This window comes from Elephas maximus, chromosome 4, assembly GCF_024166365.1.
Source record: "Elephas maximus indicus isolate mEleMax1 chromosome 4, mEleMax1 primary haplotype, whole genome shotgun sequence".
Classification (NCBI taxonomy): domain Eukaryota; kingdom Metazoa; phylum Chordata; class Mammalia; order Proboscidea; family Elephantidae; genus Elephas; species Elephas maximus.
Window position 1 is genome coordinate 121,648,519 of NC_064822.1, and position 24,642 is coordinate 121,673,160.

Genomic DNA, 24,642 nt, shown 5'->3' on the forward strand with positions numbered 1-24,642 from the left:
GTGAATTACAACATCCAGTTACACAGGTATTTATCAGTGCACTGGTAATCATAAAACCCTGCTTTGGTTTCAGTGTTTTGTCTTGTTTTAATGTTTTTCTCTATTTCTAAGGGCATTTATTTATTTTTTAATAGTGAAAGAGTTTTTACATTGACGTATGCATTAGCACTGCTTACATCTTCTCTTTGAAATAATGGGTGATTCATCATCAGGACAGGTTTCTTACAAATGACTCATTTATCTCAGCAAGCAGTCTTAGTAATAAAAAAAAAAATTCAATGGCTTAATACCAGTAAATGGCTAAAAGACACACATACACACACTCACTTTCTGTCTCAACTTACACATGCTTTCTTGCCAAATTTAAAAATATGACAAAATTATTTTCTTCCTTAGTCTAAAGGAAAGAATTAGTCTAAAAAAAAATCGTAGCAATTAAAAATTTTACTCTTACGTATCTGACTAAATAAGTGAGAACCAATGATAGCAAAGAAGACAACACAGTGATGCATGACTTTCAATTGACAATCTGGCTCTTCGTTCTATTCCTGTTAAGTCTTACATAAACAGAAACAATCTGATCACATTTCTCCCCAATCCCCCCCCATCTATTTGTATTAACAGCACCACCATTTTCTTCATTAACCAGTATCGACCCCTGAGCTTCATTCACCCATCTGACAAATAAATACATGGTGATTCTCAAACGGATCTTGTTGGAACTGGTGGTCTAGGCTCTGGAGATACAAAGGTGAGAAGAGACAACCTGCAAACAAAAACCATAATAAGATATCATTTCACACCCATCAAAGTGGGAAAAATTGAACAGTACGATAATACTAAGTTTTGGGGAGGATATGGACCAACAGAAACTGTTCCACAACACTGAGGAGAATAAATTTCTTTATTACGGCCATCCTAGTGGGTGTGTAGTAGTCTCGATGGTTTTAATTTGAATTTCTCTAACAGTTAATTATACTGAGCATCTCTTCAGGTGCCTATTATTAGCCTTTCATATATCTTTTTGATGAAATGTATATACAAAATTTCTCTTTCTTTTTAATTGGATAGCTTCTTATAATTGAACTGTAAGAGTTCTATATGTATTCCAGATAAAAATGTTTTATCAGATATGTGATTTTCAAATATATTCTGCTAGCCTGTAGGTTACCTTTTTTTCACTTTCTTAACAGGATCTTTTGAGGAGAAAGAGTAAATTTTGATGAAATCTAATATACCATTTTTTTTTTTCTTTTATGGACCATGTTTTTTGCATCTTAACATAGAAATCATTGCCTAACTCAAGACCACAAAGCTTTTCACCTATGTTTTCTCCTAGCAGTTTTATGGTTTTAATTCTTGGATAGATCTATAATTCATTTAAGCAAAAGGTAAGGGTCTAGGTTCTTTTTATGCATATGGTTATACAATTATTCCAGCACCATTTGTTGAAATAACAATCCTTTCTCATTGGATTGTTTCTCACCTTTGTCAAAAATTAATAGACCATAAATAAATGAGTTTATTTGTTAACTCTATTATGTTCCATTGACTTACATGCCTAACTTTATGCTGATATCATGCTTGATTAAATTTTCATTTTAAGGGATTAAAAAACTAAGTGAAACTTTCACATTTACCCACATATTTACTGTTCCTATTGCTCTCTCAGTCCTTTGTGTTGATTCAAATTTCCATCTGACATCATTTTCTTTTTGCAGGAAGATTTCCTTTAATACTTCTGGGTTAGCGCAGGCCTACCGGTGATGCATTCTTTCAGTTATTGTGTGTCTCAAATGGTCTTTTTTAAAGCCTTTTTTTCCTTTATTTTGTTTTATTTTTATTACTAGATATATGTGGTAGTCAGTCTCTGACCCAGCTCCTAATTAACCTACCTCCTAATATTCATGTCATTACATAATTCCTTCCCCTTGAAAGGAGGTTGGACCTAGTAATTTATATACAGCAAAATAGATGGACTATCACATCTGTGATTAATTTACAAATGTCTGTGACTTCTGTCTTGCTCTCTCTCTCGCTGACATTATCTCAATCCCTTCTATTTGGTCGCTCTGATGAAGCAAACTACCATGTTGTGAAATAGTCTATGGAGAAGTCCACATGGCGAGGGAACCAAGAGAGACATACATACAGCAGCTCATAAGGAACTAAGGCCAATAGCCTGTGAGGAACTGAATCCTGCTAACATCTATATGAGTAAGCTAGGAGCGAATCCTTCCCAACAAAGCCTTGTAACGACTGCAGCATTATGAGAGACTCAGAGCCAAAAAACCCAGCTAAGTTACAGCCAGATTGCTGACCCATAAAAGCAGTGAGAGGATAAAATTTCCTGCTTTAAATCACTAAGTTTTGGAGTAATTTATTATGCAGCAATAGATACCTGACACAGAATAAAATTTTAGGTCAACAGACTTTTATTTATTTATTTTTTTTTTTTCAGTACTTTAAAGATGTTCTGCCATCTTCTGGCTTATACTGTTTTGAGAAGTCTATTGTCTTCCTTGACTTTGTTCTGTTCTATGAACATGATTTGTGTTTTTTTTTTTCCCACTGATAGTTTTAAGATTTTTCTCTTCCTTATTGATTTTGAACAATTTGATTATTATATGCCTTGGTGTATTTTTCTTCATTCCATTTTTGCTTCATGTTTTTTGAGCTTTTGGAATTGTGAGTTGATAGTTTTCATCAAATTTTAATTTTTCAGCCATATTTTCAAATACTTTTCATCTCCTTCCCTTTCCCTTGGGAACTACAATTACACAATGGTGTGAAGTTGTCTCACAGCTCATTGATGCTGTCTTTATTATTTTTCAATCTGTATTTCAGTTTTGATAATTTTCATTGCTGTCTTCGAATGTACTAATCTTTTCTTCTGTAGTGCCTAATCTGCTACTAATACCTTCTAGCATATTTTTCATTTCAGACATTGTAGTTTCTATCTCTAGAAACTTAATAAAGGTATTTTTTACATCTTCCATGTTTCTTTTTATCACGATTAGTCTTTTCTCTACCTTCTTGAACATAGTATTAAACTGTGCTAATGCCCATGTCTACTAATGCTATAATCTATGTCACTTCTGGGTCTGTTTCTATTGATTGATTTTATCCTCATTATGGGTTGCATTTTCCTGGTTCTTTTCATGTCTGGTAATACATTTACTGAATTTTACTTTGTTGGGTCTGGAATTTTTGTATTTCTATAAATATTCTTGATCTGTTTTCTAGGATACATCAAATTACATAAAAACGGTTTCATCATTTCTAGCCTTGCTTTTAAGTTTTGTTAGGTAAAACCAGGGCAGCCTTTGGTGAAGGGCTAATTTTGCTCCACGACTGAGGCGATCCACTACTCATCTGTCAGTACACCATACTGTAGTGGCTTGTATGTTACTGTGTTGCAAGAAGCTATGCTACCAGTATTTCAAATACCAGCAGAGCAACTCATGATGGACAGGTTTCAACAGGGCTTCTAAACTAAGACAGACAAGGAAGAAAGGCCTGGTGATCTACATCTGAAAATTAGCCAACAAAAACCCTATGGATCACAACAGAATATAGTCCAATATTATGCTGGAAGATAAGCCCCCTAGGTTGGAAGGCACTCAGCAATGAACTTAAACATATCAATGATCATGAACATGGCACAGGACCATGCAACATTTTGTTCTGTTGTACATGGGGTTGTCATAAGTTGGAGCTGACTCAACAGCAACTAACAAGACCGCCACTAAGGCAATATCATTCTGGGTATTCTACAAACTATTCTTGGCCCAACATGAGCTATGGGCATGGTTTCCTCTGCTCCATTCAGGAGTTTTCCTCATATACTAATGCTTATTAGTGTTCATTTGAAGACTCTAGATTTTCTAAAGATTGTTCTCTCTCTCTTGTCCTCCTCCCTCTCTGAGAAACACTCATCTTCATTTTTTTTCCTCTTATCAGTTATCTGAACTCTGGCTGCTTTGGCCTTTCTAGGCTCTCATCTCAATCTCCTCAACTCAGGGAGACTACCTATACTTTGACATTATTGTCCAATAGAGTTTCATTCATTGGTTCTTTACCCACCGTGGAAAAGTTCTCATTTAATTCCTCTATGTTTCCAATATCCTCTTTTCTCTTCTGACCCTTCCCTTTACATCTCCCTCTGTGTAACAGTGGAAATAACATTCCTCTCCTAATTTTTGGCATCATGATTTGGATTGTTTCCATGCAGATTGTCTTTCAGACTTCACTCAGGCCTTCTAGAACTTACTTTTCTAAACAAAGGCAGTTCTCTTCTTAAAAAAAAAGTGATTGTGTCAGATGTTAAGATAGTACATGTACCCAAGTTGTAGAATTAGACTGCTTGGCTTCAACTTTGACCCATTCTACCACTTACCACATTCTACCTCTAAATAACTTTAAACAGGCCATCTCCTGGTACATCAGTTTCATGTTCTGAAAACAGTTTCATATATGAATAAGATAATCATATATGAGTTGTTCTGAGAAAGGGACAAGATAATGTATTTTAAGTGCTTTGCAAAATGCCTGCCACATGGAAACTGTTCAAAAAATATAAGCCATATACGTTATATGTAATTCTGACAACAAATCTTCAAGGGATCTAGTTATTAAGTCTATTTTATAAATTAGGAAAATGAAGCACAGAAAGTTTGTTTGCCTAGGATTAAACAACCTATAAGTAGTAGAGCCTAAATATGACCTTACCTGTTCTTAAACATTTAAAGATGCTGTTATTGTTACTGACCCTCATTCTGAGTATATCTTACTCTTCCAACAATTACAATCAGAAATGATACCAATCTTTCTTAAAGCAATCAAATGATAAGGTAAATTATTCCACAATAGTGCTACGGTATTGGTGAGGGACCTGTCTCTGCTGCCAATCTAGGCTTGAGGCCCACTAAGGTCCCTCCAAGTCTAGTTTTACAGTGAGATACTAATTCATACCTATGACAATGGCTAAAATTAAAAAACACTGACAATACCATTTTCTGGAGAGATACAGAGCAACTGGAATACTCATACACTGTTGGTGGGAGTGTAATTTAATACAACCACTTTGTGAAGAAGTTTGGCCGTTATTTAGCAAGTTCAACATACATTTACCATATGAGCCAGCAATTCTACTCCTAAGTATTTACCCCTAAAAATTAAAACTTACATCCACAAAACAGCATGTGTGCTAATGTTCATAGCAGTTTTACTCATTCCAGTCAAACACTAAAAAGTGCTCAAATGCCCATCAATACATGAATGGATAAATAAATGATGATATATTTACGCAACGGAAACCTACCGAGCAGTAGAAAGAAACAACTATTAGACACACATTAACATGAATAAGTTTCAAAGTAAATATGCTTAGTGAAAGAAGGTGAGCACACAAAAGTGTAGGTATGGTATGATTCCATTTCAATGAAGCTGTAAACCAGACAAAATCAATTGACACTGAGAGATCAGTGGTGGCTTGGGGTGGGGTTGGGGAGTTTGAATGCAAAGGGACACAAGGGAATTTTCTATTTCTTGATTTTGATAATGATTAAATGAGTATACATTTCTCAAAATTTATCAAACTATACATTTAATATGTATGTATTTCACTAAGGTAAGCTATACCTGAATAAAGTTGATTCTTTAAAATACAATTTGTAAAATTTTCTACAAGATCAACATCCTGATTGGTCATACCATTTCAACATTTTTCACAGACCACCACTTAAAAATAATCTGTGCCCTTAGGGCCTTTGAATTTGCTGTTTTTCTTTGCCTGGAAAGCTCTTTCCAAAATATCAATAATAGCCATACATTTACTTCTTTGAGTTCTCTGTTCAATGTCATCTTATTAAAGTCACCTTCTGATGCCCCATCTGACATAGTTTACCTCCTTCCTACTCTCCATCAGTCTCTCTCCCTGCATCTGCCTGATTCTTCTTCATAGCTCTTATTACTCCTGACATAATATCTGTGTATTTATTTGTTTACTTCCTGCCTTCCTCCACTGCTTTATAAGGGCTGATACTTTGTTTCATTCACGCCTTTATCCTAAGATCCCCAAACAGTCTTACATACTAGGTGCTCAAAAAATACTTAATGACCAATTGCTAGCAAGTATGAAAGAATGCAATGGCAAAATTTATATATATTAGTCAACGGAGAAAGTCTGGTATCAATGGCTGTCGTGGCAAGACTGGTTAAAGCAAAAATTAGAGGCAATGGATTTAAAAGTATAGGAGAATATAGCAGTAGTCTTTAACCCTACCTGCAAATTACAACTACCTAGAGAGGTTTTAAATAAAACACTACTAATATCCACGTCCCACTAACAGAGAATCAAATTTAATTGGTCTGGAGTTGGGTCCAGACATTAACTTTTAAAAACTCTCCAGGTGATTTTAATGAGCAACCGATGGTGTAGAAGAACAATTTACCCTCCGTCTTTTGACTTTTTTGCTGAGGCATCTCTTCAATATCCTTATAGGCCAAAAACTATGGCCACTTTCTTGGCTTCAAAAGTCAACACTCCCAGGCAAGCAGCAGGGTAGACTTATGATTCTAGGCATTTATATAGGTAACACATGTCTGTAAGTGTAGGTGTATGTATGTGTATATGTGCATGCGTACACGTGTGCACCCTAAGCATTTGACTCATGCTTTTGGGGTTGTTCAGAAAGACATGTAGTTAGATAATTTAATAATAATTTATTTAACAGCACATTTAATAATTTTGCCAGATTCCATGTCGTTTGTACGGCTTACGACCCTGATTGTTTAAGTATTAGAAGAAATAGCTTCCTGGGCCCCTTACTTCTCGGCTGGAACTCTAAAATCAAATGGCAGCTATGGGGGTGGCATTAGGTCTAGACTGTAATTTGCCTAGTGTGAAGAATGTTTCTGATATAACCTCCAGGTCAAGAGACCAATAAAATAGTCTAAAATAAAATTTCAATCTGAGGCTGGGCTGAGAAGTCAAAACCAGGCTTAAGGTGCAAGAATAAGGAACAGTGAAAAAAAGAAAGTAAGATCAAGCACATGAGTATGGAAAGCAAGATGAGAAACTGAAGCCACAGAGATACTTTGAGTGCTGTGATACGGACAACGCAAACTTAGCTCACACCTACTGCTTCATTGTATATGGAGGTGACCTACTTCTGTTACCACCACATTTACTCAGCCTGACTAGACAGCTTTGAAATCAAAATACAGAAGTGAAAGGAGAAAACCAAAAGAAAACCAAAACTCATCATCTAATTATTTTGTCTACATACTACTATGTATATTTGGGGCTTTTTTTTTTTTAAATATTAATAAGCAGGCTGTTTTAGCCTGCTATACTCTTTACTTCTTGGTTTACATTATTTAGAATTCACCTACGTCATTGGACATTGCAAACAAAATCTTACTCAAATGAACAACCAAAAAAAAAAAAAACCTCACAATTTTTATTACATCAAAAGAATTTTAATATTCCTCAACAGTATATATGAGCTTGACTAAAAGTTAGAAATCATTTTTTAATATAATCACAAAAATCTTAGGTTTCCAAAGCATACATATTAGGGGATAGTTTTTCACAGTACCATGAATATATGTTTGAAAAATGGAAATATGCCTTCCTAGTAGCAAAACACACACACATTTATTAGAGAGTATTGTGTTATGTTTTAAGCTAAGTGATAAATGATATATAAAGCATCAGATAATACAAACAATATTTACATCAAATGATCAAATATTAGAAGGGATATAACAGGAAATGACAGTAATGGACAATATGAAAATAAGAGTTCAACAACAGTAAAATAACCAAATTTATTAGTTTAAATATATCTAGCTCCCCCTAGCTCCCCCTAGCTCCCCCTAGTTTTCAAAAGTATTTAAAATGTAGTCATATTTTTAAATAGCGTCTTTATAATAAGAAATTGAAGAATTCTTCTAACAAAATGATTAAAGCACTTCCCTAATGGAGTTTTCAGCAAACTACTATAATTACCATCATATCCTATTCAACCCCCATATCAATCAGGGTCCAATCAGGAGACATAAACTTCTAAGTAAATTTGATCAGGGGAGGTTTAATATAAAGAAATAAAACCTACTGTCTTAGGCTGGGCTCTCCAGAGAAGAAAAACCAGTGCTATACATAAATATATATATATATAGAGAGAGAGAAAGACAGACAGACAGGCAGAGGGATTTATATAAAGGAAATGGCTCATGTGGTTGTAGAGGCTAGAAAGTCTAAAGTTCGTGGGTCAGGCTGGAGGCTTCTCCTGACTCGTAGCCACAGGTGCTTGCTAACCCAAGATTGGGAGGTCTAAACTGCTAGCTCAAGTCCCAAGTCAGATGAACAGAAGCCAGTTGTAGGATCCAGAGCAAGCAAAAGCCAGCACGTCTTGCCAGAAAGTTCACCTATATTGGATGCAGACCACACCCCCAAGGAAACTCCTCTCCAACTGATTGGCTACTCACAACAGATATTATCATGAATAGCATTATAGAGGTGATTACATCATTAAAAAGCTGCCAAAATACACCACTGAGAAACATAGGCCACCCAGGTCACATACAACTTTAACCACCACAGCTACTTACAGACAATTAGCTGCTAAGCTACTGGCGGGTATAAAGAAAACTCTGAAGAATACACTAGAGCTGAGGGAGAGTACCCAAGGGGAGAGGCCATGTTGCCCTGAGCCAGAGCTACTCCACAGTCAGTGAACTGAGGCTCCCGGGCAGGGAACTGTCCCCTGGATGTGAATGAAATTCAGTGGGAAGCTGTCCCTGGCACAGTGCTAGTGAACTCATTGGGAAACTGGTTGAGTTCCTACAGAACTCACCAGGAAGCTACAGTGGGGTACCCAGGGAACTATCCATGAATCTACCCATAGGCAGGGGGGAGAAGGGTAGGTTCATGGAGGAATGGGAGAGAAGCAATGAGGAAATCACAAGAAAGATCCCCGCATGCCAGGAAGCCAGTTGGGGCACCTGAGGAACTTGCAGTGTCGCTGCCTAAGTGCTGCTTCCACTGGGTACTTTACATGCCAGCCTAGCATCACAAGTGCCAAAGAAGAGCACAGTAGAAACAGGAAGACAATTCCCTTCCTCCAGCAATGTCCCTCTCATGCCCTCTACTGGCACAGTTTAACATTGTGCCAGCTGGCAAGCAAGAAATCAGTACCACGAAACCAAAAAAAAAAACATTGCCACTGAGTCGATTCTCACTCACAGCAACCCTATAGGACAGAATAGAACTGCCCTATAGGATTTCCAAGGAACAAGTGGTAGATTTGAACTGGTGACCTTTTGATTAGTAGCCAAGCTCTTAACCACTACACCACCAGAGCTCCTCAGTATCACAAGCAGGACTCAAACCCATTGCCTTTGAGTCAATTCTGACTCATAGCATCCCTATAGGACAAAGCAGAACTGCTCATAGCGTTTCCAAGGAGCACCTGGTGGATTCAGACTGCTGACCTTTTTGGTTAGCAGCTGATCTCTTACAGTAAAACTGCCCCCTAGGGTTTCCAAGGCTGTAATCCTTATGGAAGCAAACCACCACATCTTTCTCTCATGGAGCAGCTGGTGGGTTTGAACCATCGACCTTTTGGTTAGCAGTCAAGTGCTTTAACCACTGCACCATCAGGGTTCCTTATAAGCAGGACAGTGAAGGGTAAACTCATAGCTGAGAGATAGTAAAATGATATCAGCACACAACCCAACCTCTAGTATTGTTCATGTTAAATTACCAAAGTTTGCAGTTCTAGTCTCGAACTGATTGTTGTGTTACAAGGGCTTTCATAACTAAGTTTGATGAAAGTTTGTTACAAGTAAATTGTATCTAAAAAGGAAGCCCTGGTGCCATAGTGGTTAAGTGCTACAGCTGCTAACCAAAAGGTCGGCAGTTTGAATCCACCAGGCACTCCTTGGAAACTCTATGGGGCAGTTCTACTCTGTCCTATAGGGTCACTATGAGTTGGAATTGACTCGATGGCAACGGGTTTGGTTTGGGTTTTATATCTAAAAAAAACCGTTGCTATGTAGTCAATCCAGACTGACGACAATCCCATACACGTCACATTAGAATTGAGCTCCATAGTGTTTTCAGCAGATGATTTTTGGAAGTAGATTTCCAGGTCTTTCTTCCAAGGTGCCTCTAGATGGGCTCAAACCATGAACCCTTTGGTTAACAGATAAGCACTTAATATGTGCACTACCCAGGGACTCCAAACTATACCTAGAGATTTACTTTTCTTTCAAGATCAGTTTCTAAGAAACTTAAAAGCCTAGAACCTCAGTAGCCTTCCAAAAACACTAGTGGCAATGACCTCCTCGGAGTTAACATTTCTTGAATGCTTTGAAATAAAACTGAGCACATAATCACCGTTACTATATCAGTATCAATGCATTATTAAGGAATATGTTTAATAAAAGTAATTATTTCTCATAGCTATCAAAACTATCTCTAATATATAACTTGGTTGTATCAAAGTAATTCATTTTCATTTTTAATAAATTCCAAATAAATTAAAAAATATATAATTCTTGTTAAAACCCATCCTTTTGCCCCATTCAAAATATTTGGAGAAAAATCCTTAAAGCAATAGAAGAATTTAATGCTCTTCAAAAAATCTCATTTAGTATAGGAATGTTTAAAGAAAAAAAAAATCAGCCACTTTTATAAAAAAAATTTTATAGACAATTATAATTGGAAATGCTTTTTATTTGGTGTATTGAATGACTGAGGAGAGAAGTGGTTTCTAAAAGTCTCTGGTACTACTGAAGTCTAAATAGCTAGCAATACATAAACATAGACCTTTACCGCCTCTCTGCCAGAAGCAATGATTGAAAGCAAACAACCTCCGGGTCACAATAAAGAGCCAACCTTCCTAGTAATCTTTCCATTGAACTCAATTTAACACCTTCTTATTAATCATCTAACACATCTGAACGAATGAACCTACTGACACCATTTGTTTCACAATTGGCGCATTTGATAAAAGGGAATTATTTCCTTGCTCAGTATTTGAGAGGATAATGGAATCTATAATGGCCCAAAGTACTGTAGTCTATCTTATTTATAGAGAAATTCTAACATAAACATGTGTATAAATGTACAGTAAAACATACAGGTTATTTCTTTGCACTCTGTATAACCATTCAATGTTCTTTCACATTGTGTGGTTCTACATGGTATGTGAACACTAAGTTAAAAAAAAAAATTTTAATCTACAGCAAATAAAAACTTGGATATTTATAGAGTATTTTCCTCACAAAATGCAAAGTGCATTCAAATGACTATCTCATTCATACTATAAACTGAACAACCATACACTCCATTAATGGTGAAAAATCTAAGAGACCAAATGAACAGAAGAAAGAATAGGCCCCCATTGCTTGGACCACTCCCTACTTCCAATGCGGTAACATGCCTCCATATAACACTAGTCATAAGGAAGAAACACAGCCCCTGTTACTTATGAGCTGGCTCAATGCAGTGCCTATAACATTGCCCAGTGTGACGACAGACCCACTAATGAAGGTCACTTTACAAAAGTCAGGCCAGTCACATATTCTTTCAGTATATGAGCCAAACTTTTGTAAACTGCCAATTGTAGCTATTGTTGTTAGTTACCATGGAATTCATTCTGATTTATGGTGACCCCATGCACAACAAAATGAAATGCTGCCTGGCCCTGCACCATTCTCATGATTGGTTGCAGACTGTATGGGTTGGACCTAGTCTGTCTTAATCTGGAAGCTCTGCTGAAACCTGTTCAGCATCATAGCAACACTCAAGCCTTCACTGACGGACAGTTGGTGACTGTGCATGAGGTAACTTGGCCAGGAATAGAACCAGGTTTCCCTCATGGAAGGTGAGAATTCTACCACCAAACTACCAATGTCCCCCATAAGCTGCTAATACAAAAAGAGAATGACATCAAAACTCCTGAGGTCTTGGCAGCACTTCTACTGCAAAGTTTGCTGTATAAAGGGTATAAATGTAGAACCAGTACAGATGGAATTGGAATTCTGAGTTCCTCTGAGTTATTTCTTCTCCCTTAATAAAGGCCAAGGTACCTACTTACCATTACCAATATTGTCTTCTAAATGCCAGGAAAATGCAAATTCTAGTGAATGCTCAAATCCCAACCAATCACAATTAATTAACTGAATTTCTGTGAAGCAGTGTGACCTAAACGATATGGGAATTATGTCATCCCAAGGCAAAGCTAAGTGATGGAAAAGTTCTTTCCAAACCCAGTCAAAACTGTCATTCCACCTACAAGATTCTATTTACAATGCAGAAACCCTGTAAGTCATTGTCAGGACCAATCACCTCAGGCTTTCTGAGAACTCTGACATTCCCACACTGACTGAATGGTCACCTGAATAAGGTGGAACTGTAAGCCAGTCTTGGTTATTCATGGGCTAGTATGTGAATTAACTAGGTTCTGGAGGCTTCACCCAGTTGCTACATTAAAAAAAAGAAGAGAAAAAGCTCACTGGGTAAAAATTTTAATTGCAATTACAATTCTTCCAAAGACTTCCATATCTAATATATCATCAAATCTACATACCCACTTCAATCATACAAGCAAAAGGTAAGACGTTAAAAAAAAAAAAAAGTGACTATAATTAGTGACAGATAAATCTGGCAAAATGATCCTAATATTGAACCTTTTTTTTTTTTTCCTCTCCAGCATATGCTCTTCTCGTCCATACGGCTGATCTTCCTCCCTCCCAACATATCTTTCCTAGGTAAAGTCTTGTTGTTAGCAAACTAAACTAGTCATAAAAAAAAAAATTAGTCATAACAGTGGTTAATTTTAAGTTTAGATAGTATTGACAAAAGCTGTAATCTTTCAGAAGGATATTTACATTTTAGGACTTCAGTTCAATTTTTGGTGTTGGTCACTCCATGTGATACATCAGGTTATAGTGGACATTTCTGTGTACAACTTCAGATTCTCTCAGCCTCACCTTTTAATCCAGTCACTGCAGCAATTACAGCTTCTATGAAATTTGACCAATTTTTAGCAGGTAAAAGCTGAAAGTCTGTTTCCTCATCTCAATACCAATTTCCTTCTTATCTTCTGTCCTGAGGATTCTATAATTCTTCGTTGTAGAGCACCAACTAAAATCCTCTTATTCATATGTGCGAAATGACATTTTGTTTGGAAAGAGAAGTAACCCCAAGTGAGAATATATATAGATTTCTGGGAAGTGGTCAGTGGTCTTATCATCTGAATAGGTGGCTGAAAAGAAAAGAGTGGAAGATTAGAAACAAGGAGGTCTGGGTAGAGATATACAGGCGGAAAGATGGGAGTTGGCACACAGTGTGAAAATGCTCGTATCACCGGAAAGCACGCATCATGGAAGAGGCACTAAACAACCAAGTAGACAAAATAACTAGTCAGCCTTGATCATAAGCACCCTAGAACTGGCACAATGAGAAGATTAATGGAGTAGTCTTGGTGGCAGACATGGAAGCTATGTATGAACTCAACAGCATGTATTCTCCACTTAACCAAGGTCTCTCTAACTAACCTGACGTCAGATGGATCTTGGTTGAAAGCAGAGAATATCAGGAAGATGTTTATCTGTGTTCTATTGGCTACACAAGCGTATTTGACTGTGTGGATCATAACAAATTGTGGATAATATTGCAAATAATGGAAATTCCATACCACTTAATTGTGCTTATGAGGAACCTGTACCCAAACCAAAAGCCAGCCATTTGAACAAAACAAGGGGATGCTGTGTGGTTTAAAGTCAGGAAAGCTGTGCATCAGGTTTGTATTTGTTCACCATACTTATTCAATCTCTATGCTGAGCAAATAATCCAAGAAGCTGGGCTATATGAAGAAGAACACAGCATCAGGATTGGAGAAAGACAAATTAACAACCTACAATATGCAGATGACACAATCTTGCTTGCTGAAAGTGAAGAGGACTTGAAGCACTTACTGATAAAGATCCAAGACTACAGCCTTCGGTATGGATTATGCCTCAACTAAAGAAAACAAAAATCCTCACAACTGGACCAATAAGAAACATCATGATAAATGGAAAAAATATTGAAACTCTCAAGGATTTCATTTTACTTGAATCCAAAATCAATGCCCATGGAAGCAGCAGGAAGCAGCAAATCAAACAACACATTGCACTAGGCAAATCCGGTGCAAAAGACCTCTTTAAAGTATTGAAAAGCAAAGATGTCACCTTGAAGACTAAGGTGGGCCTGACCCAAGCCACGGTATTTTCAATCGCTTCATATGCATGCAAAAGCAGGACAATGAATAAGGAAGACCAAAGATGGATTGACACCTTTGAATTATGGTGTTGGCGAAGAATATTGAATATACCGTGCACTGCCCGAAGAACAAGTCTGTCCAAAAAGTGAATGATCAAATATGCTTCTCACAGCCCTGTCCAGTGGCAGGATTTCACTTCACCACCATGCTTTAGGTCCACTCCTGACAGGGTTCTAGTGTGGCAGCAGTCCATTTATGGTAGTGATCAAATATTGTGCTGACTCATCTGGTTACCAGACCCAAGCTTTGTTTTGTTTTATTTTGTTTTGTTTTTCCTTCCTCTCCATCAGTTTGACGTAAGAAATCCCACGTAAGGACAAAGAACTAAATTGAAAAAGGGGTTTCGATGGAAGAGGGTGTGTTGTATGGAAATCAGGGCCTCTTGTTCACGTGATGTCTTTGTAATTTCTGGATTTGTTTGGACACAAATCTAAATAGACCATTTCCATTGTTCAATGAATTCATGTTGAGCATATCCACTTTTATGATTTGGGGAATATTGTCATACCCAGTTCCTAATGGGTTTTTCTGGCCACATAAATCAAATGTTGCTTCATTATCAGGAGTTCAGTCTTTATTAGTAATAGCATGATAGGATTTTTTTTTTTTTTTTTAATGTGAGAAGTTCTTTGGGAGAGGAGGCCTGGTCTTTGTCCAGAATTCTAGTGGTATGTCATGAACCTTTCCTATCCTGGCTTGTCAGAAACTCTAGTATCTTCATCCATCATAGATGCTGTTATGGATTTAATTGTGTCCTCCAAAGATGTGTTGTAAATCCTAACCTCTGTCTCTGTTTTATAATCCCATTTGGGAATGGGTAGTCTTTGTTATGTTATGTTAATGTATCATGATTATTGTCAGGTTTGTCTTGAGTCAATCTCTTTTGAGATATAAAAGAGATTACACAAGCAACCAAGCAAGCAAAGATGGGTGAAGATAGATGCCAAGCAGCACGGAGATCTCCAAGGAACCAGGAACACAAACCTAAACATCACAGAGGCCTAAAACAGTAAGGTTACAAGAGCTAAGATAAACAAATCTTGGTAATAACCATGTATTTAGACCTGTGAGAGAGGGACCAAAGTGTGAGGATTTTTGTGTATCATGGCAGTGCTACCAGAGCAAGCAACAGATGGAAGGCCCTGAAAAACCAGATGGACAGAATGATCCAGCCAACCTCTTCTCTCAATCACTCCAGGACTTATACAATAGGCCCATGAATGGAATGGAGTTGGTGGCAGAGAAAGAGGTTATGCCTGAGACAAGGAGCATTGACTTCCTCTCACCAGGGTCGATGTAGCTACTGCCACTGATGAACACCCAATCTTCTCACAGTAGAGGTTAGTGAAGATCCCTCAATATGATATCATCCATCAAGGAGACTAGCCAACATCTTGGAAGCAAGTTGATTACGTGAATCCCTTCAACCATGGAAGAGATACCGATATATCTTTATCAAAACTGACACCCATTATGGATATGTGTTTGCCTTCCCTGCCCACAGTGCTTCTGCCAGCAGCACCTGAACTTAGAGAATGCCTCATCTGTTGATGTAATACCTATATACCATTTCCCTACTCAGATCTCTTAGAGTTATCCCACTAATGAAACACTTAACCAGCCAACATGCTGGTCAGGGATAAGGAATACATAAAATGCCTAATGAAGGAGGGTATATATTATTTACAGCCTCTGGATCAACTGCAGCAGTGGGGACTATTCTTCCAAAAGACCTCTATATTGAGTCCTTACAGGATTTATGGTTGACCACCAAGTTAAAGGGCACGCCAAGATATTTAAGATTTAACAGAGAACAAGGCATTACTTCAGAACCTCTCAGGTCTACCTCTTACTGAACAATTATAATATGACCAGTTTTGTGGAGAGACTTCAGTCTGGTTTTTATACTACAATTTGTCAATGCCTCACCTTAGGATTGTACTCCATATAGCTCCTGATTCCTATCTCAGGTCTTCTCTGATCTCCTACCATGGAATACCCAGGGTCACCCAGTCATCTCTCACACAGACACAGTCCATAAGTGTCAGAGGGTTAATGCCCACAGGACTATCCTTGACTATAGGGATTGGGAGAAAATAGATGAATGCTTTCACCTTTCATCCTCTTGGCAGAGGTTCTAAGACACACACCTCCTAAGACTCCTCAGAAGGTGCTATGGGGTTGAGCACCAGTCATCCATGATGGTTAACAACTCCATAAAGTATCTATGGTTATTTCTCCTTTTCTATTCAGTCCCCCTGTACGTGAACCTTACTCTATGGAATCATTTTTATCTCAGGCTCTGGTTTTAGGGGATCCAATTGAAAACATAGTTAGATTTGTTATCACTAAGTAAATCTTCTGTAAGTGTGCACTTAAAAAGTTCTCTTAGGTTGGTACTTTTTCACTTATTAAGCAATTTTAATGTTATCTGAGCATTTACAGATTATTGCTGATTATAAACAATAATAACTAGAATATAACAATAATATATGTTTATATATATAAATACTTATATAATAATATATATTTTTTAATATTATAAACCACAATAGCTCTTTGGACATATTCATGTAACTGAGAGATACGTAAAAAAGAAAGTAATCCATAATACCGTTACTAACAAATAACTCCAATTAACAGTTCTTTCAGGCTTTTTCTATATAGCACACACATATAAATGTACATACATGTTTTACAACAAAGAAAACAGATTATCCAATAGCTAATCTTTGAATGCTTTTTTTTTTTAACTTATGAAAAACATATTGGGAAACCCTTTCTATGTCAAAAAATAAAAGAAAACTTTATTACTTTAATGAATATAGCATATTCCATTTAAAAAAAATTTTTTTTTCATTAGGCTACCATAATTTCCACTGCTCATCTGTCAGTTTGTCAGACTGTGGTGGTCTTGCTGGAAGCTATGCCACTAGTATCTCAGCAGGATCACCCATGGTATATAGGTTTCAGCTAATCTTCTAGACTAAAACAGACTAGGAAGAAGGACCTCATGGTCCACTCCAGAAAATAAACTGGCCAGTGAAAGCCTTATGGATAGCAGCAGAACATTGTCTGATAATAGTGCCAGAAAATAGCCCCTCATTGCCTCATACAGTGCTGGAAGATAGCCCCTCAGGTTGGAAGGCATTTAAAACAGGACTGAGGATGAGCTGCCACCTAAAATTCAGTCAACCTTAATCACGTGGATGGAGTAAAGCTTTTGGGACCTTCATCTGCTGATATGGCATGACTCAAAATGAGAAGAAACAGCTGCAAACATCCATTAATAACTCGGAATGCACAAAGTATAAATCTAGGAAAACTGGAAGTCCTCAAATGTGAAATGGAATGCATAATGTTGACATCTTAGGCATCAGTGAGCTGAAGTGGATTGGCATTGGTCGTTTTGAATCAGACAATCGTATGGTCTACTATGCTGGGAATGACAAAATGAAGAGGAATGGCATTGCAATCATTATCAAAAATAACATTGCAAGATGAATCCTGAAGTATAATGCTGTCAGTGATAGGAGAATATCCATACGCCTACAAGGAAGATCAGTTACTATGACTATTCAAATTTATGCACCAACCACAAGCATCAAAGATGAAGAAATTGAAGATTTTTATCAACTTCTGCTGTCTGAAATTAATCAAACATGCAATTGAGATGCATTGATAATTACTGGTGATTGGAATGTGAATGTTAGAAACAAAGAAGGATAAGTAGTTGGAAAATATATCCTTGGTGATAGAAACAACACTGGAGGTCACGTGATAAAATTTTGTAAGACCAATGACTCATTCATTGCAAATACCTTTTCTCAACAACATCAACGGTGACTACACACATGAACCTCACCTAATGGAATAAGCAGGAATCAAATCAACTACATCTTTGGAAACAGACAATGGAGAAGCTCAACATCATTAGTGAGAAAAAGGATGGAGGCCAACTGTGGAACAGAACAACCATTTGCTCATATGCAAGCTCAAGTCGAGGCTGAAGAAAATTAAAACAAGTTCATGACAGCCAAAAAATGACATTAGGTTTATCCCATATGAATTTAGAGACCACGTAAGAATAGATTTGATGCATTGAACATTACTGACCAAAGACCAGACAAGTTGTGAGAGGACAGGAATTGGCGAAAAACAAAGCTCCAGGAATCGACGGAATACCAAATGAGATGTTTCAACAAAAAGATGCAGCACTGGAGGTGCTTATTCATCTATGCCAAGAAATTTGGAAGACAGCTACCTTGTCAACCAATGGAAAGAGATCTGTATTTGTGTCCATCCCAAAGAAAGATGATCCAACACAATGCAGAGTTTTTCTAACAATATCTTTAATAGCACACACAAGTAAAATTTTGCTGAAGATAATTCAAAAGTAGTTGCACCAGACTTCAACAGGGAACTGCCAGATATTCAAGCCAGATTCAGAAAAGGACATGTATTATATATAAATATTTATAGATATTCATCAGAAGAGGAATATCATTGCTGATGTCAGATGGATCTTGGTTGAAGGCAGAGAATACCAGAATGATGTTTACCTCTGTTTTATTGACTATGCAAAGGCATTCATCAGTATGGATCATAAACTGTAGGCAACATTGCAAAAAATAGGATTTCCAGATCACTTAATTGTAATCATGACAAAATTGTACATAGACAAAGAAGCAGTCATTCAAAGAGAACAAGGAGATACTGTGTGGTTTAAAACCAGGAAAGGCGTGTGTCAGGGTTGTATCCTCTCACCATACTTACTCAATCTCTGTGCTGTCCAAATAATCCATGAACCTGGACTATATGAAGAATTACATAGCATCAGGATTGGAGGAAGACTAGTTAACAACCAACAATAAGCAGATGACACAACCTTTCTTGCTGAAAGTGAAGAGGACTTGAAGCACTTACCGATGAAGATCAAAGACTTCAGTCTTCAGTATGGATTACACCTCAACAGGCTGAGGTGAGTAGCGCCTGAAGTCTTAAAAAACTGTAAGCGTCCATCTATGACACTCCACTGGTCCCACCCCATCTGAAGCAAGAGAGAATGAAGAAAACCAAAGACACAAGGAAGAGATTACTCCAAAGGACTAAAGGACCACAACTACCACGCCTCCATCAGAATCAGTCCAGCACACCTAGATGATGCCCAGCTCCCTCCACTGACTTCTCTGACAGGGATCACAATAGAGGGTCCCAGACAGAGCTAGAGAAAAGTGTAGAACAAAAATTTATCTCACAAAAAAAAAAAAAAGACCAGACTTACTGATCTGACAGGCTGGAGAAACCCCAGGGAGTATGGCCCCCAGACACCCTTTTAATTCAATACTGAAGTAACTCCTGAGGTTCACCCTTAAGCCAAAGATTAGATAGGCCCATAAAACAAACCGAGACTAAATGCGCACACCAGCCCAGGGGCAAGAACGAGAAGGGAAGGAGGTACCAGGAAAGCTGGTAATGGGGAGTCAAAGGTCGAGAGGGGGAGAGTGTTATACACAGGTTTGCAAAGAGTCAGAACCCACTGGATGGCAGCTAACAACCACAATGACAAACCAAAATTTAATGACTTACCTATTGATAATTAAGTTGTTTTCAATTTTATTTGTAAACAATATGCCAATGAATTTCCCAGGTAATGCACTTGTGCAAATTGTCTTATAATTTTCTTAGAATTTATGCCTATAATGGAATATCTGGGCAAAAGGATATATAATTTTTAAAATCTTAGATTCATATAGACATATTCACCTCAAGAGACATTACCATAATTTGCATTGCCACCAATGTTTCTCCTGCCTTCACCAGTATTACATAACAAAGTTGAAAGAATTTTATGCAACAATATCCCACTTAGCACTATCTCTCAAAATCAATCAATCAATCAGTTTCTCTATCTCTGTCTCTCTCTCTTAGTGCTTAACACTTGGAGATTATTTCAGTAATAGAAAAGGGTCACTAAACTGATTTCTAAGGTGGTCTAGTCCTTTAAAATGGAGGGCCCATTTAAAAAAAATGTTAACGACCTTGATGGATTTAATAGCTAACTTTGGGAGTTAAAAATAAAGCTGAAATGATTTATGAGTCCCTTTAGAGAGTTAGAATGAGATCTTGTGAGCAGAAGAAAACAGTGAGAAGAACGGGCATAGGCAAAGGAGAAAGACAAAGAATATATTCATGAGCAGAAGAGATGGAAGCAGCGGGAGAGAGAAAGAGACAAGGAGGAAGCACACAAGCATTAATACAAGAATGTCAAGTTTAAGAAGAAAGAGACTCTCTTCACAGGTGATGAGGAAGGGAGAACAAACAGGAATTTTAAAGAGGTACAATATAGACATCTGAAAAATCTTCAGTACAATCTATCATTTCCATTGTTGAACTGGAAAAGAAGAGGGAACTTGAGGTAATGCTAAGTCCTTCATCCCTTTGGTGGTGATTCCTGGTATTCTGTGAAATTTTCTAAAATGGTATATAATGGACAGATCTGGACCAATGGGATAACACTCAACCTGGGGTCCGAAGACAGGACTAAATCCATGTTCTGGTATCACTCTTTGGTTGGTAGTGAGAGAGTCATTTAAAGTCTTCTGACCTAAAATTTCTTCACCAGGGAATTCACAAATAGTATGGAACATTCTGGGTCATTGGACTGGTTAAGTAAATAATATCTGAAGGGGGGAAAAAAGATATGCACAATGACTGTCCCATAACAGGCACTCAACAGTTGTTTACTGATTCCAAAAAGATCAAAATCCATAGAAACACAATAGAGACAGCAACTCAGAATATAATATGTAAACCAACAGAAACTAGATAAGAAGGAAGTGAACAGATTTTACAACTCTTTAAAATAGGAACTGCCCAAATTATTTGACTCAGTCTCTTATTTAAAAAGTGATATGGCTGAACTTCTGTATAGAATAATATGTAATTAGAAACTTATTTAATAATTCCTAGGAAAAATATGCACAGTGGTTAAGAACTTAGCTGCTAACAAAAAGATTGCCAGTTTGAATCCACCGGCAACTCCTTGGAAACCCTATGGGGCAGTTCTACTCTGTTTTGTAGGGTCGCTATGAGTCGGGATCAACTTGACGGCAACGGGTGTTTTTTTTTTGTGGGTTTTTTTTTAGGGAAATATAAAGTTTCCTTTTTTCGGTGATTACCTTTTTCTCCCCAGATGCTTGAAAGGTCTATTTCAAGAAATATTTGACTACATAACATTAATATTATGAATTATTATAATTATTTGAATATATTTAAATATTAAGTTATTTATAAAGTACAAGCATTTTCTTTTTCTAAACTTTCTACATATTTGTCATTTTTATAATCAATCAGAAACGTTCAGAGAAAGTTGCTTAATTTTAATTACAATAATGCATCTGACATTGAAATGTATTGAATTACCTACAAAACTGCTAAATCTATCAATCTATTTCTTCAGAAGATATGAACTGACAGTACCTCTATAAATCTGTTTCTTCAGAAGATATTCAGAAGCCCTAGTAATCTAAAGTAAAAATATGTACTTAGAGTGTTTTTAAAATATGAATTATTGATCCAACTAATAGCTCCAAAGGAGCTATTAGTGTCCATCATTAACACTATATAATTAATAACTTTTTAAAGCAATGATTATTTGCCTAATTGGCCATAACAGTTGCTTTCGTAGAGTTATGGTATGTCATCTAATATTTAGTTAAAGGCTTTTTTAAAACTAAGATTATTGGTTCATTTACTGTCACAGAAAGGCAAGTAATCATTACTGCCACAACTGTCGGTGGATTGGAATGCAGAATTAATAGCTCCACACTTGCTCTGTGAAGTAATTTTCAACACTGCAACACCAAGATGTCAAAATAGAAACAAATTTACCTGTCGAGATGGCCTGAAACTTTGAGTATAAGGTGTAGCACACCCTCAGTGAATTACATCAATTTTCCTAACTTCCTAACTTTTCTCCCTCCCTTCCTTTATGTCCTCCCATCCTCTTTCCCTCCCTACCTCCCCGCTTCATTTTCTTTTTTTTAATTTATTAACAGTGATGCATGGACCAACTACTATGCTCCAGGTACAATCCTTGACCCTCGTACCACAAAGTTGAATAAAACCCATTCCCTTCTTCATATTCTGGCAGAGTAGAGAGAAAAGTTAATGAAAAGCTATAGTGTAGTGTCTTAAATGTTATGATAGATATGTGCAATGGCATCACAGAAAGATGTCTTCTAATTTCAGATGGAGGAGTCGGAGAAGGATCTTTCCAGGAGGTGATGGTATAGAAACAGCATTTATAGAAAGAATTCTATCTTAACAGATCTGGGGAAAAACAGTTATGTCTGTCCATGGCCCTTGGCAGGGAGTCCATAGGTGACTTATCTCTCTGTCCATCAAGTTAGTTGAATTTCCTTTTTTAAGGATTTGCCAGAAGTAAAAAAAAAAAAATTCTACTTCATCTCTTAATTAAAAACTTTGTTATATAAGACACTTATTGCAAAAGACTATCATACATTAAAAAAAAAAGTGGTTCCTATTTGTGGGAGTTTTAGTCAACTGTCAAGTCTTGTCTCCTTCAAACTACTACATGCCTCTCTGATGGTCCTGTATCTAAACTTTTTGGAGCTTAGACAAGAAATAAAAAATCAGAGCCTTGTGAACTGGAGGTGCAATAACATGTAGGTTGTCTATTGTTTCTGATCCTGATACACCCTACTGCCCATTTGTTTTAGTATTATGATTCTGTAGAAGGACTGTCACTCAAAAAATACTTGGTTTATTTACTCAATAATAAGTCTTCTCCGACTGCTGACAAACAAAAATGGGGTAGTGAATTCAGCTACTGACAAGAGTTGTGCTAGCAGGAACAGTCTGGAATTGGAGTTTCCATTGCAGTATTAGTTGTTATTCTAAGGGAGGGTGATTTGCTGAGTCACATCTCCAACATCAAGTTGGACTAAAAACCAGGCCCTCATGAATAAAAATTTTACTCTTTCTAGAGCAAAGATCAGAGTTGTATAGCACCCTTGAAATTTCTAATGGCAAAGTTCTATCTTTGGATTTTGTACATGTATTCATGTGATCAGCATTTGAAATAGACTTTAAGGAATACGACTGTGATTAGGCAGTACACTATATGCAGCCAAAAACTCAGAGTCTAATACATCAGAGAACTATAAGGACTTCACTTCATGACGTGTGTGCAGACGTGTTCATCTCTGGGATCTGTGCTGTGTACTTTAGGTACAAGTAGGGAGTGCTAGAACATGAAGCTGGAAATTAGAGAAGTGATGCATTGAACTGACTTAAATACCCAATTTTGGCATTTGGACTCTATCCTGGAGATAACAGAGATCAATCAAGAGCAGTTCTGGAAGAGAAGACTTGGTTTGGGGAAAATTTACTCTGGAAAACTTACACTTCAATAGGATATATGAATTGGGAAAGAATTTGAATGAGATTAGGCAAACAAGTATGGAGGTCTTAGATGTTGCTATAATTGAACCAAGAAATAGCCTGTGCTTGAATTAAGCAGTGCCGATAAGCATGAAGAAGAAGTGATAAGGAAACATTTGAGAGGTAAAATTGTTTTGTGATCAACTTACTATGGGTATGAATAAAAGGAAAGAGTCTGTGGTGAATCTTCTATTTCTGAGTAGAGCAACTGAGTGGGAAACATGGTCATTCAGAAAGACAGGAAAAACAGGAGTCAGTTTTTTGACTGGGAGAAGGGTGACAGAATAGATCATGCATTTATTTTTGGACATGTTGATTTTGAGGTGGCTGTTGTCATCTAGTTTATGATATCCAATAGGCAATGAGAAATATAGATGTGGGCCTGAGGGAAGAGGTCTGTAGTGAGAGATATTGGAGTCATAAATTTGAGTCATAAAATTTGAAGTCATAAATCGGAGTCATAAAACATGAACTTAAACTACGGGGGTAAAAAAGAGAATGCCATAGAGAGTATGCAGGATGAGAGCTGAGGATTGAACAGTTAGATCTATGGGGATGGGGGAAATGGTATAAGAGTAGCCCTGAAAGAGCCTGAGGAATACCTACCAAACGAGGAGGAAAAGGATCAGGGGAGATGGAGATTACAGAATTTAAAAGAACCTAGCTTTCAAAAGGAAGAGGTTAAATAGCAACAAGTAGTGTATAAAAATTATGTAAAAGAACACAAATTTAATAATTAGGAAGTGTGAAAAGTTGGGCAGAATGCTGAACAGAGTCGCTAGATAAGCATGAACTGATTAAGGAAATACCCATGACAAGCGTAGTCATAGTT